This window comes from Dermacentor andersoni, chromosome 8, assembly GCF_023375885.2.
Source record: "Dermacentor andersoni chromosome 8, qqDerAnde1_hic_scaffold, whole genome shotgun sequence".
Classification (NCBI taxonomy): Eukaryota; Metazoa; Arthropoda; class Arachnida; order Ixodida; family Ixodidae; genus Dermacentor; species Dermacentor andersoni.
The window spans coordinates 47,606,853-47,625,629 of record NC_092821.1 but is presented as its reverse complement, the minus strand read 5'-3'; the positions used below and the strand labels follow the sequence as shown (position 1 = coordinate 47,625,629).

Sequence of the window (18,777 nt, the reverse complement as noted above, 5' to 3'; positions counted from 1 at the left end):
GTCACTCACAGCGTCCACACTGGCTCCCATCCTGCTTTATGCCAGCGACCATACCGCGTCTCGGCAGCCGAGTGACAGATCATTACCGAGCAGGTCGTCGATATGCTGCACCGTGGCGTCATTCACCCTTCCCACAGTCCTTGGGCGTCTCCTGTAGTACACTGTAAACACAAATGAGCCCATATGGGCGTTTTAACAGTTGATATGCCATTTTTCCCCCCTAGCTTAAAATGAGTACTCCCACGAGAAGAAGTAAAATAAGCTAGAACCATTATTGTACCCCCGACCCCATTTGATGGGGCATTGCGGTTGTAAAATGGGGGTTTTCAAGGAATAACGGTGGCGTAGGGGAAATTGAGACGAGCCAAACAGAGAAAAGAATAACTCAGCCATGACCAACAAGGCAGTCAGCCGCAGCGACAATTTCAGTAGGATTATTTCTGCAGTCAGATTCGAAATATCTCGCGCAATGTGTGTCGGCGCTGTTTTTCTGTTCGGAGTAGCCGCGCCTTGGTGCTGCAGAGGACGCCGAAGTCGGAACTACGCGAGGAGGAACACCAGCCTTCGGAGCGCGCGCGCGTGCGTTGAAAGCTGCGATCGAGCAGCCATTTGCCAGCGACGGCACATTCTTCTACCGTGGTTGATGTTTCTCACTGCTTTGAGCCCCCAAGACTCCACGGTAAGTGACTTTGAACGATTATTACATGTTCTATGAGTGTGCATGTGTTCTAAGTGAGGAGACGCGCTGATATGACTTATTGAAGGTCTCGGTACAACATGGCGCGACAGTTGGCCGTCCAGAACCATTTTGCACGATCACTGTGTTTCTTCGAGCTTTGTCGTAATCGAATCGACTTGAGTGCTCAGTCAAGCGAGTGTACTTAAAAATGAGGATTTTATTAATGAGGGACTTTGCCGCGTCTGTAATTGGGCGGATGTGAGCATTCGACATAATCCCCGAAGCGCAAGCCACTACCATAATAGTTACGTGCAGTGCGAGGTGAGCTAAGCTTCGCCGCCTAACCGCGGCCTGAAAATGTGGCGGCTCGTTAAGGGTTTACTGCGGTGCGCGTGTGTGAGTGTTTGTACAGCGATCATTTGAGCGAGAACCGGCGGCGCTTCTTTGTGCGCGGTATCTGCTAGCTGGCGCGTACGTGGCGCCAATCCCCTAGCTCGTGCGATTGTGTGCAGTAGGTCGCCCACTTAGCGCGCATTGTGCAGATTTACCAGTACGCTCCTTTCTATCGTCTGTGTCTCTTCGCACCCACGTCGTTGATTGTGCAGGCAGTGCGCGACTGCGGCACGTAGCATGTAGAGCCTGCGCCCGTCGACTTTGATCTACGGGCGTGAAATGTCGGCGGCGCGTTTGTGGTATTAAAAGCGTGTGGTGAGCTTCCAACGGCACTACGGGTGAACGCCGCATGAGCTGCCGGTCAGAGTATAAGAACCTCTTTATTGTTAGCGTACTGCTTGGCGGTAACAGGTGTCCTGCTTGGGTTCAGATTACTGGATACGCCGTCACTTGAACCTCGGCGGCCGGAGCAGGTGAGTACCAGTGGCGGCGGCACCTCGGCGGGCAGAAAACTGTGCCCGTGCCGTGACGAGATATATCAATTTACGCGATAGCATTGCCGGTGATAGGTCATACGGGCGCGTCGCTCCATGCCTGTGTTCTTTGCTGAGGCCGCCACTACGCCTGCGGTGCACTTACTACGCTATATCTATATAGTCGATGCTTGTGCAATGTTGTTATTCAACAGCTGGCGCTGTGCTCTGGATACCTGAACTTGTTTAATGTTTAATTACTTTGCTGCTGTGCCACTGCGTATTGGGTACAGATATTTAGTATTGAATTCTAGGTGCCAAATTCACACAAAGAAGTTGCGCTTTTCAACTCAGGATCATATCACACATCACAGCGTCATCCTATATTGCACGAGTATTAATAACAAAATTTCTGTTGCTGGTGAAAAAAAAAAAGGCAGACCGATCAACCTGTAACCTGTATCTGTGAGAAAAATGTGCTTCAAGTCCGCCATTGTCTATAAAAAAAGGTACTACCTTGGTATTCAATGTCAGTAACACTCATAAGTTATGCATCCTTTTGTGTGAAATAATTTGTCTTAGAAGCCATTCATTGTAAGGCATCAGTAAACATATCATAGCTTAAGTTGTGCATATGTGCATGAGTTGGGCAAAGGTATTGGTTTGTAAAGAGCAAAGCCGTTAAGATATGAAATATTGGCAAGCTTAGTTTAACAATAAGCTGACGAATATACAAAACCTAATGTAGCAGCAGATGTTCTCCAAGATAAGCTTGTGACCAGCTTTTTTGTGTTCTGTGTGATCATTGTAGTGTCAAATTTTTCATTTTTATTTCAGGACTGCGGCTGCGGTCGTTTCATTGCCAACTGTGAGGATGAAGCAGCTTCATGGCCGGAGATCGGGTGCCTCCCATCAGTTTCCCTTTTCAGCAATAGAGGCCTTGGTAAGCTCTTACCTAGAGTTTGCTTTTTTACCCTGTATGTTTTGAGCGCAATGGCTAGTTTAGCGGCATTACTTAGAGTGATTGGTGTGACACCTGTTCCATAGGAGGTATGCAGGTTATCCCACGTAACTTTAGCAAACTTTTAAAAATATGAATATGCCACCTAGCTGCACAGAACCTATGGAACCTATGTCCTGTCTCTTGGAAATACTTGGATTTGCTGCATTTTGCCTTTACCTAATTAGTCTTAATCAATTAATTAACTTCTCAAATGTAATTTGATAAAAAAGTCTCAATTATAAAATTGTAGAGCAATGTGAAAATTTCCCAGTACAGCTATCTGTGGCTCAATATGTGCTACATAATGTGTTTTTAGAGCATGAAAGAAGCCTGAGAATCTCGCAAAGTGCCTTGAGTATGTTTCTGTGTGACAGCGCCTGTGTTGTGTTCTTCCTTCAGTCCTCGTCTCTTGCGCTGTACTAACAGTCGACCTCGAGTGGCCATTCCCGTGGCAGTCTTGCATGTATTGAGTGCTTGCCCTGTAATGGCATGTGTGTTTCCAGTAAGAAAAAAATACTGAAGGAGCCCAACGTGATGTATTTCAGGACAAGTGTATGGTGTAAATTACTATGTGACAATAAAATAAACTGAAACAAGACTTCACAGTAGAGGTATGCAGGTGTGTGCATCAGCATAATGACGAAAACCTCATGCAAGTTTAGAAAAATATTCATTAAGTTAGTTTCTGTCATTCTTCTCTGTCACATTATTATTGCAAAAATGTGCTCTCTAGTATTGCACGATTAAAAATACAGTTCAAATACATCATTTGCTGGAACCTTGACATTCATAGCAACATAGAGAGGAATGGTTAAAAATTTGCTTTGCTTCTCTGACCTTCATTTTAGGTCCTTCTCATGTTTGCTAAGCTTCTTAATCTATCATAGACCCCTTCCAGGGTTTACAGGCAGCTTGAGCACATTGTGCCAGATTGTGGAGAAGCTGCAGAGGTCGCAGTGTGTATAGTGGTGTCCGGTAAATGCAAGTTTATTGCAAGATGCATTATGCTCAGTACCAATTATATTAAGCTATAATTTTAGCAAAAATCTGTTTTCCAGATATATATCAATGTGTCTCCAAAGAACTGCACTTTTTAAAAGAGTTGCTCATTCTCTGTCTACTGTTCGGTGTTGTTAAATGCATGTGTGTTGGACAGCATAGTACTTGGCCTTCAGCTGAAGGTTGTAGTGTAGGTAGTAGGTAGTAGCGTAGCAGTAGAGTGGTAGCAGTAGTAGCTTTATGCATGTGCATAAAGCTGCAGTTAGCCAAATGTGAAAAGATAAGGGCTAATACGATACAGCCACGTAGCAAAATTTACACAAGCAAACTGTTTGATGCAATCCCTAGGGAAGTAAGCAAAAATATAAGAATGTGCTTATATGATAAACAGTACCTATGTTTCAGGCGCATGGCCTTCTACCGCCATATTCCATAACAGTTCATTATTTAACACTTTAAAACTACTTGCCCTGTTTATGTCTAACTGCTCTAAATTCGAACATTTTCATTGATTGCACTATGAAGGTTTTGGCCGTGGCTTAAGTTACTGCCAGAATTAAATTTATAGTTGTGGCCGTCCTATGTGTGATAACAAAAAGCCATTTTGGAACCAGGTGACTGTTATGCAGTATGCTAAGTGTGCATATTAGAACAGCCACTTATATTTTCATTGTAACCATGTATAAAGTATGTATGTACACATCTCGAAGCCATAGACTGTGTACTCTTAATTGGAGGTGTTATTGTGTGGAGTAGGTTTTTTTGTAAGCATTGTCTAGAATTTGCACTACATTAAGGTGTAGTGAAGCCAAGCGAAAAATATTGACAAAATGGCTAAAGTACATTCTTAAGAGTATTAAGCGCACTTTGATGACTTTACAGCACGTAGTAAAACAAGAATGGGAACTGAAGTGCTTAATTTTTGTTCATTATTACCATATGGCACCAACATGCAATGAAGACAAGAGGAAGAGAAGTGAAGTGCACTAAAGGGCAACTCGCTCCTGATGGGAGCTGCATTCACATCTACATGATGCATGCAATCTTGGAGTTATAGCAGCAGCTAACCACCTGCTCACTTTGTTGCACATTTGTATTGTTTATGTACTAAGTCTGGCCCTGGAAGTGTTAAGCAGTGCCACTTGTGGCATTGGTGCTGCATGCAAGACATCCTTCTAACCACAGGTGTTATGTATTATGTAAACCTAAGTTCTTTTAAATTCATGTAACCCACAAAAGTTCCATTTGAAAGGATGTGCCATATTTGCCACCATTGCCATGAGTAGCATTGGCTGACAGTCACAGGGCGAGACGTTAACCTTGCTCAGCTATTATGCAAAACTATTTTACATACAAATGTGGTAATTAGTATACATGCCGAAAGCCTCACAGAATAAAATTTTTTATTCGCGTCTTACAACGATTGTTATTTTGCTTTAACTCAGGAGGCCTTTCTACCTGCGTTGCATCCTGTGGCTGGACCACTCCAACGATCTCGGCGGAATCGTTACACAGGTGTGTTCTTTTGTGATTCTCAGTACTGATATTTTCTAGTTTACGTTCAATGTAAATGCACAGATCAAATGAAAAACAGGTTAAAAGATGAGCTCACAGGCACTGTATCCAAATGTTTGTTAGGAAGGAAAATCTTTTTTACAAGTTGTCGTTATAGCAACACAAGAGAGTGTGCACATCACACCACCAGTACCTAGCAAGCAACAGCATTATACCGTAGAAGAAGCCAAAACATGAGGCGAAAACCTGTACTAAACTAGAAACTGTATTAAGACCTTTTCGAGGCTTAAACTATTTCTTGGGTTACTCTGTCTAATTGCTTGAACTGAACTGACGTGTCCTGCGAAACAGTTTGCATTCGCATTTGATACAATCTGCAGCAAAATATGAACAAAGGGCTGCAATACTCTAAGGGCCTACTATTGAAGTTGCAACCAGTCTTCCCAGTGTACTGCAGCCTCAGGAACATGAAATGTGGTACACTGTACCACATGCACACACAACAAATTTTAATCCATGGGCATCTGTACACTGTGCTTGTGCAGGACTGCGCAACTGGCTGTTTCTTCGTGACTGAAACAGCTACGTACATCAAGACTGTATTTGGAAGCCACCATTTTTTTGAGTCAGTGTAACAGTCCATAAACATATGGATTTCCATGAGCATTTTGTCTGCCACACTTTTCTTTGTCGTTTTTTGTGCACTCCAGCTTTTATGGCTGCAAGACACTTCAGGCTGGCTGAAGAGACAGTGGTAGCCTAGTAGGTGGCCTCACAAAGTTGTTATTTTGATTTTTAAGAGCCGACTTGCTTTGGACAATGCTGAATAACACATCAAAAGGCACGGGATTATTGACAAGGTTAGAATGACTTTGAAGGAAGTTTAAGGCTTCTTTTTAACTCTGATCTGTCTGCTGAGACCAAATCATGTCAGCTTTTAATGAAGCAATGTTCAGGTTGGAAAGCTGCAAGGCTGTGTGGGTACTCAAACACCATCATTGCTTCATATAGCTGAAGTTGCTGTGACATCAAGGCAGAAGCAAATGACTTGGGAAAGGAAAGGTTGGTCGACAAAGGACTCATTGGCAATTATGTAGGTTCAAGGGCTATTGCACTGAGTAAGAAAATGTGTTCCTGATACAGCGTGAACAGTGTTAATGCTGAAGAACAAACTGGCACCATCTCCCCAGTCCTACACAAGCACGTGCATAGAAAGGGATGCCTGTTGGCCTTGAGGGCCACCACTGGAGGGATCACCTGCCATCGCTATGACATAGAATGTGACATCAGATGACTATGACTATAGTTCACACCTTTGCTGCAGCTCGCTGGCTGGGCAATTGAAGCCTTGATTGTAAGGATGAAAAGTTTCAATCACAAGGTGGCAATTTAGTTGCCAACTCTTACAGCATGGTTCACTACTCAGTGCTGCAGTGCTGGACGTATTTGACCAAGCCTGGTGCGAGTTCTCATGAGTACCCATGTTCAAGCTGCCGCTAGATACTTAGTTAATGAAGTCACTGAAAATGAAATTTGGTCATCGAAAGAGTCATGAAAACGATGCACACAAGGCTTGTAGCGTGCTTACTTGGTATGACCTCAGTCAAGACACCCTGTGTAGAGATGCTGACAAAAGTGCAGCAGAAGTGTGGATTGAGGAGACAAAAATATAAGCTGTTCAAGTTCCACATATAAAAAACTGATAATAAATCGCCGTTCAGCAAGAACTCCGGCAAAAGGGGCAAGCCGCACTCCCCACAACGAATGCTATAAAAACAGTACTGTTATTGCAGCAAAATTGCCTATAGCTCTTTTGATAGCTTGATAGCTGGTAGCTGGTAGCTACTTGATGGTAGCACTTGACAGCTGGTATCACACAATGTCTTCTATTCCACGGAAATATTCCAGCACGTGGGGGCCACAATTCTCCTAGAGGCCAATACAGACACAGGTTGCCAGCAAGCATGGACTAAAGATTTTTCCGTTTGCATTGATGTAGTCTACCACATTTTGTTTTCTTGGGTGCACAGTCACACTGGGGTAACAATTTTCTGCCTGAATATTCATCGCAGGGAGCACTGCAGCCAGCTAAAGCGAGTTTTTTGTTCACACCTTGCCACAGATGCGACAAGATGTAGACTTGACCCATTTTTCTAGGCACATTTGTTGGGTTCAAGAAAGAAAACAGAGTAGCTTAAAAACTTTATTCCTTCTAGATTTAAGGCGTGGGCCCAGGTATTAACCATTGTTTTAAGAATTTTACCAAACCGGGAAAGATTCTTTCTTGAAAGTCTTCTCATATCAGCTTGCTACAGTCCCTGGCTTAGTATGGGTGCATGTGCTGTGGCTTTGTTTTAGTCTGTTTAAAAGGTCGTTTTTCTTTTGAGTGTTCCAGTCGCAATGAAATCACAAATATATTTTGATTTCAGGAACCCTTGTGACATTACACAATTCCTTTACATGTTGCAACCAAGCTTGTTTTTTAAACACATGCCTTTCTTTCAGCATGAAAAAAACATCTTAGATGAAACAAGGCAAAAATGGCTGCTTATGCATTTGTACGATATTCCAACTGAGAGGGGTGAAAAGTAATAAAATGTTCTACTTTCATAATTTTTCTACCATGTGTACAACATTTCTTAATAGGCATGAAGCAAATTCACTTTTATCACTAGCCTATTACAGAAACAAAAAATGACAAACTGAGCTTTTAAGGGGGCCCTCAGAAGGGCCCAGTCCGTGCGTCTTCTTTTCTAGCGCCATGGCTGTGAGCGCAGCTGAGCACATCTGCAGCCTGCACACCCTGTTCTAGAGGTGATCTGCTGCGTGTGGAAAGACTAGACGTGCTGATATGGCGTGGTATTATGTGCACAGTCTTCCCACGTGTTTAGTACACGGGGTTGCATAATCTGTAGTTTCAGAGATGCATTGAAGTTTGAGACAGACAAAGCATTCGCCTCCACTGCCAGCACTTTTCATGATAGTGTCGTTCCACTGTGTGTGGCAGTATCAAAGAGGACAGGGTGGATGCGAAAGCAAGGCTGGGTTTGCTTCATGCTACCTATGTGAAGGTATCGTTAACACACCGTGAAACCGTATCTTTGGTCGCTGACTCTCAAATTCAAAATTTTTTTCTCATTCAGATTTGTGTTTTCTGACTGCGGCCCTTTCCGTGGGAAAACAATCCATTTGCAAATGTACTTATTTGACTAAACGGTCGAATCTGAGTACAACAAACCAAATTGCTGATTTTAGTGCATTCGTTATGTTGGGGTTCCTTTGTATATCACCCCAGAAAAAGCCGACCATTGTCTGCTCACACTCCGCCATGCCCGCCCATATAGGAATAAACTTAATTTTGGTTGGCCACGATGCTTATCGGTGTAGTAGCTGTCGTGTGTCCACCCATACACATTTTGTTGGCTTCCCGAAAACCTCAAAGAACAGCTGTATTTGGCTTATGTGCATTCACTAATCAAATAAGTACATGTTTGCTTGAATCCCCATAATATTGAGTCAGCTGGTCTGCTTGAAAATGTTCAAAATATGGCAGTTAGATTCGTAATAGGAAGTCATACTAAAAGGCTTTGTATTACTGAGAGTAAGGGTAAGCTGCAATGGCAGGATTTAAAAGACTGGGAAATCTCTTCAGTTAAAATTATTTCAAGCATATACTGTTCCAAACATGTAGAGATAGAGAAATTCATATCAGGCTATCATCATACCTCACAAGAAAGAGATTACACTAAAAAGGTTTATTAATTTCCTTTACTTATAGGTGATGCCTCACATTGTTTTTTCCTTGGACCAAAGGGACTGCAAGGTTTTTCAGCCTACAATTGTTTGCATAGTTTTCAAAGATAATTCCCTCCCTGCTTTGTGTGCTTGATTTGAATGTAAGTTACATTACACAGAATGTATACCCCCCCTGCAATGCCAGTACAGGCGAAGCAGGCACTAAATGAATAACCACGAAAGGATTTTGGAGCGAGCAAAAATGACATGTGCAATAGATATGCGTAGATGTCCCGTTGGTGTTGCTGTCAAACAAGAAATTGGGATATTGAGGAACTGAGCAAAGTAACTACATGTGTGCTTGCCAAACTATAGCTGTCATTTACACCTTGATTGTGACTTAGCTACCAAAAGAAGTTTTTTTGTCTTGTTCTTTTTCTGTTAAAATGTACTTTTTTCTTTGTCTACTTTCATTTGGGTTTTTGTAGCTATATTGTGCACATGTGACCAATAATGCCGTGTGGAAGTTAGTGGTTGTTGGTATTCCTCACTGCCTGTCGTTTGTTCAATGTGTGTACTAAAGTCAATAGAGCACCAACCAGTATAAACCAGTGTGTTGAATTTGTTTTCTTGTTTTAGTACAAATGATCTGACTGGTTATGTGCCCAAATAAACAATTAGATTATGAAAAGAAAGTTCATCAGAACATGTCATGCATTTTACTTATAATTACCCTATTTCAACTGCAGAACCCACATATTTTGGCATGTAGATTTAAGTAGAACAAGTCTTTTTGCAATCCTTAGTTCTGAATAGGTGAGAGCAGTGCTAAGGACACAAAGTGAGTCCACATAGATAAATGGCATGGTGCACTGTGCACTGACTAATAATTGATGTGTTTTTGCAACAGACAAGCAAATAAATATCCAGTAATGCCTTGTAAAAGGCACGAAAGCACATAAAGAGGCAGGGGGTGGTCAGATACAAATGTGCCGTGGTTTCAGGTTTGTTAACAAGCATACCACTTTTCTGTAACTTCTGAGAACAGGTGCTGCGCTGACACATTATTCTTTTTTTTTCTTGTTATTTTGTGGGATTTGATTAGTTTCTGGGTTAATGGTTGCTGCTTTCGCTAACATGTTGCACTTATGAAATTTGGGCTGTCATCTGCACTGTTTACAGTGTATGTACTCTTATGGTCGCATTATAGTGGTGCTTAATCGTGAAGGCTCTCATTCAAATATAAGCTTGTCTGGTCTACATATGCTTTCCTTCATGCCAAAGGAATAAGATATACTATGTTTGTGTCAGAAGGAAAGAAACTGAGACTGGTGTCTATTATTGCACATAAATCTATGCTTAGTTGCGTTAACATTTTTGCATAATTTCAACAACTTATTTAGTGCATTTCTGGAACATTCACACTCTTTCTTATCCACTTAGGTGTAAAGAATAAAGGCAAAAAAGTAAAGCATTGCAGTGGATTTAACTTAATGCTCTTGATTCTTGTTACCTTCTTGATAGCTTTTCTATTTGGAAGAGCATATTTACAAAAGCATGTTTTGACCAAATAGGCTGCTGTTTGGGAGGCTTTGCAAGCACCACTATAACGTGACAAAAGCAGTGTGTGGCCATTTGGTTATATAAATTCTGGTATAATGACACCACAAAAAGCAAACAAAGATATGTACGCACATGACACAAGCACCGGATCTCACTTCAAGCTTTAAAATAAGGAAACAGGCAATATTTAATAACAGGTGGAGACACGATGTGATGATATCTGTTAAAAGAAATTCTTTATGCAGTGCAACTAATGGATCACTGATACATTCGTCATTCTTTTTAAATGTTGCAAGCCACAATTACCTTGCATGTTGTCAGGTCATAATACCTGGCTACAATGCAAGTTTTGTGGAACACAGGACCACAGTCACATTCTTTGCAGTATTCAACATTGTGTGATGGAGGATTGTTTTACACGGATGACTCATACTCCCTCAATTTCCCTGATTTCGCATTAATAGAGCATCCCATCTGTCCAATGTAGGCCGGCCTTATGATGGCAGCAGACTACACAACGCTTGCGGCCTAGCTCACTAGATGCATATTGTGCTTCAACCACAACCAACCTTTTCCTTTTTTTGGCTTCTGCCTTTTATTACAGCACAAAACTCTCCTAACAAGGGCCTGAGAAAACAATGTTTTGCGCAACTAAATTAGGCATGAATATGGAATATAATGAATGAGATGAAGTAAAAAAGTGGTTGCAGTTGTTTCGTATGCATTTGTAATTTTCATGGGTAATTGTGTAGCTGGTCTGTACGGGCAAAATTTTTTTTTCTGTATGAAACATGTGATGAGAGATTTGCTCTGATGAGAAAAAAAGACAAGCCAGGAAAACAAATTAATTTGTTGCGTGCAGCACAATTTGCAGGCGGTGCACTGTGCAACAGAGGTTATGTACAGTCAGCCATTCCCATCTAGTCATGCTTGCATTGCATACACACATTGTATTAATTTGAGATTGCGGCTAATGAAGTTTGTGTGGAATAACTCTCATTCGCACATAGTGATGCACTGCAAAATAGATTGGTTCGTTCCTGTGTTCATCAAAACTCGTAGCCAGAAATTATGAGCAGATGTACATAAGATAATTCAGCTTTGGCAGATTAGCACGAAAAGGACAAATGCATCAGTCATTCTCAGTTACATTGCACAAAAAATTTGTTCTTGAATTTATGACATCACTTCCTGTCACTATGTGTTGTATATGATGTCTGTTTTCTTGTTAAAGCGAGACTTGAGGTTAGGCACTTGTGTCCTGCATGTCTTTGTCTTCGTTTGCTTCTGTGGTGCCATTACACCAGAATAAGTCCATGACAGGAGCTGCCAGTCTATGCATTGGGCTCAGTACGCCTGGCGGCCTGAATGTGACGAGTGCGAAGTAGCAGTAAGAACTTCAGAAGGGTAGAATTTTGTGTCGGTGGTGCATATTACAGTATGGTGAAGCGCTATAGATGGAACAGTGTGAGGCGAGACAGATGGGAAAGTGCTACAGACAACTGTGAATGTTTACTGGAATGTTTCGCTGCAGCGGGACAATGCATACGTTATCCTGGTGCAGCAAAATTTGCCAATGTTCATAGTTGTCAGTAGCACTTGCCCATCTACATTACACTTCACCGTACACTAGTAGCAGTAACAACAGCAACTAACTGACCCGAGCAATAATGAAAGGCCACAGAATTGCCAAATTGTAGGAGAAATGTTTCAGTGTAACACATGTTTTGTTAACTGACAAGCAAATGTCATACATGTCTGCGAACCGATGATGAGATGCATTTTTCATGCACATACATTATTTTGTACAACTGCTTCCTGCTTTGGTTTTTTATGGCTTTTAGGAAGCATTCCAAAGTACTTAACTGTTTGTCTGTTCTAAAATTGAATCTGTTCTCAGCCAGCACTATGTGGCATTACTGCATAAGCCCTTACTTCTTCAGTGTCCTTCGCACTGTTCCCAACTAAATATGAATAACCAAATAACCATGTTTTTAAATTTTCAGATTATGAAGAAAATACTCTTAATATGTATTTCATTAGAAAAATTTTCTCAATTTTAGGAAGAAGTCTGGCTGGCCCCAAGCCTGGTGCAAAATGAAGAAATGGCACTCCACATCAATTCATGTTTACTTGTCGTCATAACCAGTCTGTTAGCTTAATTTTTGGTTCTTCCTATTGAATTCTCAAGAAAGGTACCAACTCTGTCATTCATTGAAAACAAATTTTTGCACTTGGGGATGCAGCCATGCACAAAGCCTTTGAGCTCATTAATATCTTTATTTTTTAAAGAAAGTGCAGCTCCTGCGTGGAGCAATAGGTTGAATAAGACGAGGGCAAATGAAAAGATGGCGAAATTAGTCATCAACAGTTGTCCAACAAAGGAAGTCTCAAGCTGGAGGCAACATCTTTGCAAGAGAACCAAATGGCTCCAGCCTGAGACATTCGTTGTTCAACCTGGCAAGTCTCCTTCTCGAAATATTTCCTCTAGCCTGAGACCTATATCCATTCCACCACCCTTGACCAACAATACACCTATACATTTGGTAACTCACGGAAAGGTAGCAAATTCACATTCAAGGAAAGGGAATGTAGTGTGCACCCTGGAAGGTAGCATGAACAGTATTTTATTTACTTAATGAAATGCAGATTTGCTATCCAATTACTTTATTTTGATCCCCGTTTTATAATTGGACAGCATGGTTCCTCAGAGAAAAAAATAATTCGAAGCTCACACAATTTTGCTCCTTTATGTCCGTTAAATCTGTCCTGGTTGCTACACTATCAGCCCTGTCTGCAATTGCATAGCAGTGTTTTGAGCATGCATCCAAATTCAAAAGAATAGTTAGGCTTCTACCTCAGAATGTTTGCTACTGTGTTGCAGCTCGAATTCTATGTCTAGGTGGTCACTGTGATGCCATGTGCTTTTTAAATAAGACCAATATGCTATTTGAAGGGCAATTAAATGCAATCTCAAATGACCTCAGCTCGGGGAATGACACAATTGGAGGTCAAGGTGATAAGGAGGATTTGATTTCTGAAAACAAGGCACTTAAACGGGAGAAAGCATGACTAATTTCGTCTAAAGATGCTGCTATTGGATATGATCAGGGAAGGTACTTGTTCGTGGCTGCATTTGCAACATGTTACATTGCTGGCTTTATATATTGCACTGGGCACAGTGAAATGTTGCTGCTTGCACAATATTCAACTAAACATGGTAGCCATGCTAATGTGTCCATGCAGAACACAACTCATCCACTATTATGGACTACAGTGGAATCTCGATAAACGAAAATCGCTTCGAAACTGCCGCTTAAATAGGACACCATCCTGATAATTGGTTGGCTCTCTGCAATGTCTCTCAGTAAATATAATGCCTGGTAAATGGAACCAATTTCCCTGGCACCTTGAGGCTCCATTTAAAGAGCACCCACTGTGAAAATATAGGGGGGATCGTGTTTGGAATTTTCGTAAATGTAGTCTTAAACAAAACCGCATTTCAGTGGGAGCGAAATGCAAAAGCACCCGTGTACTTAGGTGCATGTTAAAGAACCCTAGGTTGTCCAAATTAATTCGGGGTTACTCGCTATGGCATGTGTCATAATCAGAAGGTGGGTTCTGGTTCACAAAATACAATAATTTTTAATAGCTTGCTCAGAAATCCAGCACTAAATTATGCAGCTCGTTTGTGATGAGTCCCAATTTCTTAATTTAGTACTTTGACATTTATCATATTTGTGTGCTAGTCCATGCAAAATACCACTGATCGGCTTCATTATACCAGCCACTGTTAATTAGGAATGGCTTAGTCAAGCAACTTAAACTTACAGCACAAACACCTAAGACGAACCACAAAAGGAAGATACGACACACACTGGTGCTAACAACTTCTTTATTTCTTCGTCGTCGATGCAATATAAACCCTAGGCCACACTACCGCACAGGCACTCAGATTACATTACAGAGATCTGCCAAATTATCACATACGCAAGCGTAGGAAGTCAAATTCAGATGGATGCAGGGACAAAGATATCTTACTGATGCAATTATCGCCCTGCCTTTCTTGTGGTAGGCCTCTAAGGCAAGCCGCACATGCTCATTCTTGCTTTTGCCAAGAATCGACGTCCCATCAAGTTGTGCCTCACAATTGTTGCAAGAGTTTATATGCGCACCAAGGTGCGCTCCTCTATCTACATTTTTGTTTACTTGTTGCGCATGTTCCCTGAGTCGGTCATTGACGCAATGCCCTATCTAGCCAAGCTATGTCTTACCACATGAGAATGAATGGTATAAACCACGCCGACGCGCACAACACGTATGAAGCATCATGCCGAATTTGGCATCCTCCTCTGCCCTCTCCGCAGGTGCGGGAGCATAGCTTTAAAAGCTTGTTCGGTGCAGAAAACGCCAAAGGAAAACTATGCCTGCAAGCAATTTTCTTGAGTTGATAGATGACCTTATGTGTTTAAGGGACCGCGCAGGGAACATGCACAAAAAGTAAACAAAAATGTAGATAGAAGAGTGCACATTGCTGCGCATATAAACTCTTGCAAAAATTGTGAGGCACGACTTGATGGGACGTCGATTCTTGGCAAAAGCATGAATGAGCTTGCGCGGCTTGCCTTAGAGGCCTACCACATAAAAAGGCAAAATGATAATTGCATCAGTGACATAGCTTTGTCCCTGCACCCATCTGAATTTGAGTTCCTACGTTTGCATATGTGATAATTTGGGAGATCTCTGTAATGTAATGTGTGCGCCTGTGCAGTTGTGTGGCCTAGGGCATATATATGCATCGACGACGAAGAAATAAAGAAGTTGTCTGTTAGCGCCAGCGTCTGTCGTATCTGCCTTTTGCGGTTTGTCTTAGGTGTTTGCGCTGTAAGTTTTAAGTTCAGAATTATGTACCAACTAGGCCAAATGAAGTTTTACTCTTAGTCAAGCGAGCTCAATATATAGTCTGTGCAAAAGTGTGGAGTGTCAGTACAAAGTAACAGTTCAAACACATGGCTCTGTAGTTACAGTTCAGTATGAAAGGAGATAAGATTTCTTAGCATTTCTTTCATTTACTAATTTCATTGTGTTAGGACATGTAGAATACTAGCAACTGGCATGCTTACAATGTACAGTGCTCTTTGTTAAAATCCAGACAATTGTTTTACTGGGGCAGAAATGTGCTTTCTTCTGGGCCCGGAAGTGAACATATTATATTTCTTACATTTGGTGTAAAATAAATTTTCTTCACTGTCAGTGTGTCTCGTGCATTTTTCCTTTCAGCAAGTAGCAACTGCTCTCGAAGGCGTTTGCTGGCCTCGGAGGCACTGCCGATAAGCTAGGACGACTGTATAAAAGCTTTGCAAAGAGGGTCTCTGTGATTAGCGAAAGGGAAAAAAATGAAGACGTGCGGTGACGGGTTCATTCGCCATTGGACCACGTGTGCGCGTGACTTGGTCGATTCAGCGGTGGCCCTGTGCCGTCGATTGGACCACGTGTGGCGAGCCCGCGGCGAAATGCTTCGTGGCGGTACGCCGCGCCTATGCAGCAGCAGACGGAACACCGCAGGCCAAGGTGTCGGACGCCGGCGTTCGCTCCGAGCAGGTGCGACGCCTGCTCGGGTGGCAGCTCACGGACGGCCGAGTTCCCTTGAGCCTTGATCGCCGGCGTTCGACATTTCGGCCTGCGGTGTTCCGTCTGGTACTGCGTAAGCGCGTGACCCGCGCCACCATGCATTTCGCTACGAGCTTGCCGCACCTAAACTAAAATGCCTTTAATTCCTTCACAATACTCCCATTGTACCTCCCAGTCAAATAGGGGGGGGGGGGGGGTGAAGTGGGCGTATTACGGTAGCCCCGTTGTGTGCCCAATTAATGCCCACGTCAATGGGAGTTTTATCGTACGCCCTTTCAATGGGAGCAAAAAGATGTACAAAAGGGAATGCGCTAGAGGACAAGCAAAAAACGCCCATCTGGGTGTTTTCTTGTTTACAGTGTATTAGTATGCAAGAAGGACTGGTTAATATGCTTCTGTGTGGATTACCGTCGACTCAATAAGATCACTCGTAGAGATGCCTATCCGCTGCCTCGCATAGATGATGCCCTTGACTACTTACTAGGCGCGGAGTACTTGTCATCTTTGGATCTTTGCTGCGGCTATTGCAAAGTGCCGACGGCAGAAGATAACTGTGAGAAGACACCTTTCATCACGCCCGATGGCTTGTACGAATTTACCGTAATGCCATTCGGGCTCTGCAACGCGCCCGCTACTTGCGAGCGTGTGATGGACACCATCCATCGTAACTAAAGTAATATTTCTTAATACTTTATATCAGAAAGAGGTGAGCTCCGGAGCGCGTATGAAACATAATACAGGAAACTTATTCGTGCGCACGGGCTCATTTGTGTCGCCTGGTTGCTGTGAAGCTTAGCCACACAAGCTTAGTCGTCGGCACGCTAGCAGCGTTCTCATTAACATGATAGCTATACCGTGGGAGGCGGCGCGTATAAGTAGCCGTCGTGGCCATTGTTTATTTAGGCCAGCAAGTCATGGTGCCGTGGAATCTCGGGAGCGGCAGCCACCGCAGCTGCTCAGGTCGAGCGCGCTAGCGTATTCTTTTTCCTCGCTAGCTCCATGTGAGCCTTCTTCTTCATAGAGCCACACCCCTCTTAGTGTGAAGCACTATTATTATATGTGCTAAAGGCGCTTGTATTGGTGGCCTCTTGTCGCGGGCCCGAGAGTTCAGGACGTTGAGGGGCACAACGCTTAAGACGGTGTCGTCGTACGGCGTGCAACGGTGGTAGTTGCGTTGGGAGTGTCGTTAGTATGGGCAGTTACAGTTGTTGATCGTGTCGGGCTCCGCAATCCGAGAGAGATGTACCAGGGAGCACCGGCAGCGTACGGTGTGAGCTAGGCGCAGCTACAGCAAACACGGGGCATTCTCTTTTATGCTCTAAAATGCACATCGCGCTGCAAACATTAATACTGTCAACAATTATTAAGACATGCTCTTGATTATTAACTTGTTGCAGCAAGATAAAAACCTTAAGGTTGTATGTGCTCAAGAGCAAGGAAAAACAGATGAAACGTATATCGTTCATATTATAGCTTTTACACAAAAACGTGATCACGACGTATAAGTTATATAATCAAGGTATCACACCCCATCCTTCAGGCTATCTCAGAATAAAGGTTTCTCCCTTTTTTATTAAATAAAGGTAGGAAATTCGTTTTAAGTACCAGGCAGAGACTCGAGAAACTCCACCCGAAAGTGGTGTCACGCGAATAGGACTGTGCATACGCCAGCAAAAGAAGAAAATCGGCATGTCCTGGTGCAAAAACACCCCGTTGTCTAGGCTCTCCGACGAGGCAGGAATTCCTTCTACGAAAAGTCAAAATCATTAACCTAGTAATTAACGTCAATACACTGATTCACTTTGTCAATTATTTAGGTTATCACACATATTTTATTCTACCACTTGTAGGAGTGAGCTTGCAAGTAATACAGACTCGGAACAAATTAAGAGGATGGCACCGGTTTGCGTATTTCTATTTACTCCCAAGCCCAGTGCTCCACCACTGCGCCACTACGCGCCGCTCGCGCGTACCACGTTTCTAGGTACTTTTTCCCCCAGAGTGTCACGGCGAACGCCCTAGATCGTCGTAGGTACTTGGCGGGACTAGGGACATGTTATACCTGGGCGCAGAATGCGCTCACCCAGCTGTCGCGAAGAGAAAATAGGTTTTTCAAAACACACCGCCTAGGCTATTTCTAAAGAAGTGTTGCGTGTTTAAGTTGTATTAAGACTGGATGAAATTTTTCAGCCTGGATAAGGGGATAAACGGAAGTGATAAGAAGTTGGTCGTTGTGTGCAAGGCGCTTCGATTTATAAACGCTGGGATAATCGTGGAGGTAGGGAGGGTTTCTCGCACCACGAGCCACATTATCGCTGCAATCAAACGCCCTTCTTGACATTACTATATCTCTTCCAGCCGAAACAATAGAAAGTCGCAGGTGCCACACACGACGCATAAAACGTAGAATCGCGCGACTTCCAGGAACAACAAAAAACAAAAAGAATCATTCAGCTACTCCTTTGGGAGTTAGACTATAGGTCTGCGTAGCCATTGTGCCCCTCGCTCATCTCCGCGCAGCCCAGTGTCATTAGCACTGTTATGTGACTTCATCAGGCCAGTGCATGGTAACGCTAGCGCCGTGGCGACACGAACTGGTGCCTACGGCGGCGCAAGGAGCATTGATAACGCAAGCAAAGTACTGCAAGTGGACGCGCCAGGTGCGCTAATGACGCTACAATTGTTATATATACGCCGAAATCGCTCTTTTGCTCCTTATCCATCCACATCGAACCATTATTGAACCGTGAACGGACTCAGACGGCGGCTTCTTATGGCACTGTCAC

The 18,777-nt window shown here is 43.0% G+C and overlaps 1 long non-coding RNA gene across 3 annotated transcripts; it reads left to right on the top strand.

Annotated features, from left to right (window-relative positions):
* The first annotated feature begins 666 nt into the window (after positions 1-666).
* On the top strand, positions 667-15,613 carry LOC126526514 (uncharacterized). Of its 3 annotated transcripts, none has more exons than XR_008611440.2 (4): positions 667-679; positions 2,383-2,488; positions 4,993-5,062; positions 12,424-15,613. It is a non-coding gene; the product is annotated as an uncharacterized lncRNA (long non-coding RNA). The 3 variants fall into 3 exon arrangements; XR_008611439.2 differs by lacking the exon at positions 667-679 and adding an exon at positions 938-1,545; XR_007598583.2 differs by lacking the exon at positions 667-679 and having other exon boundaries at positions 2,234-2,488.
* Positions 15,614-18,777: the final 3,164 nt, after the last annotated feature.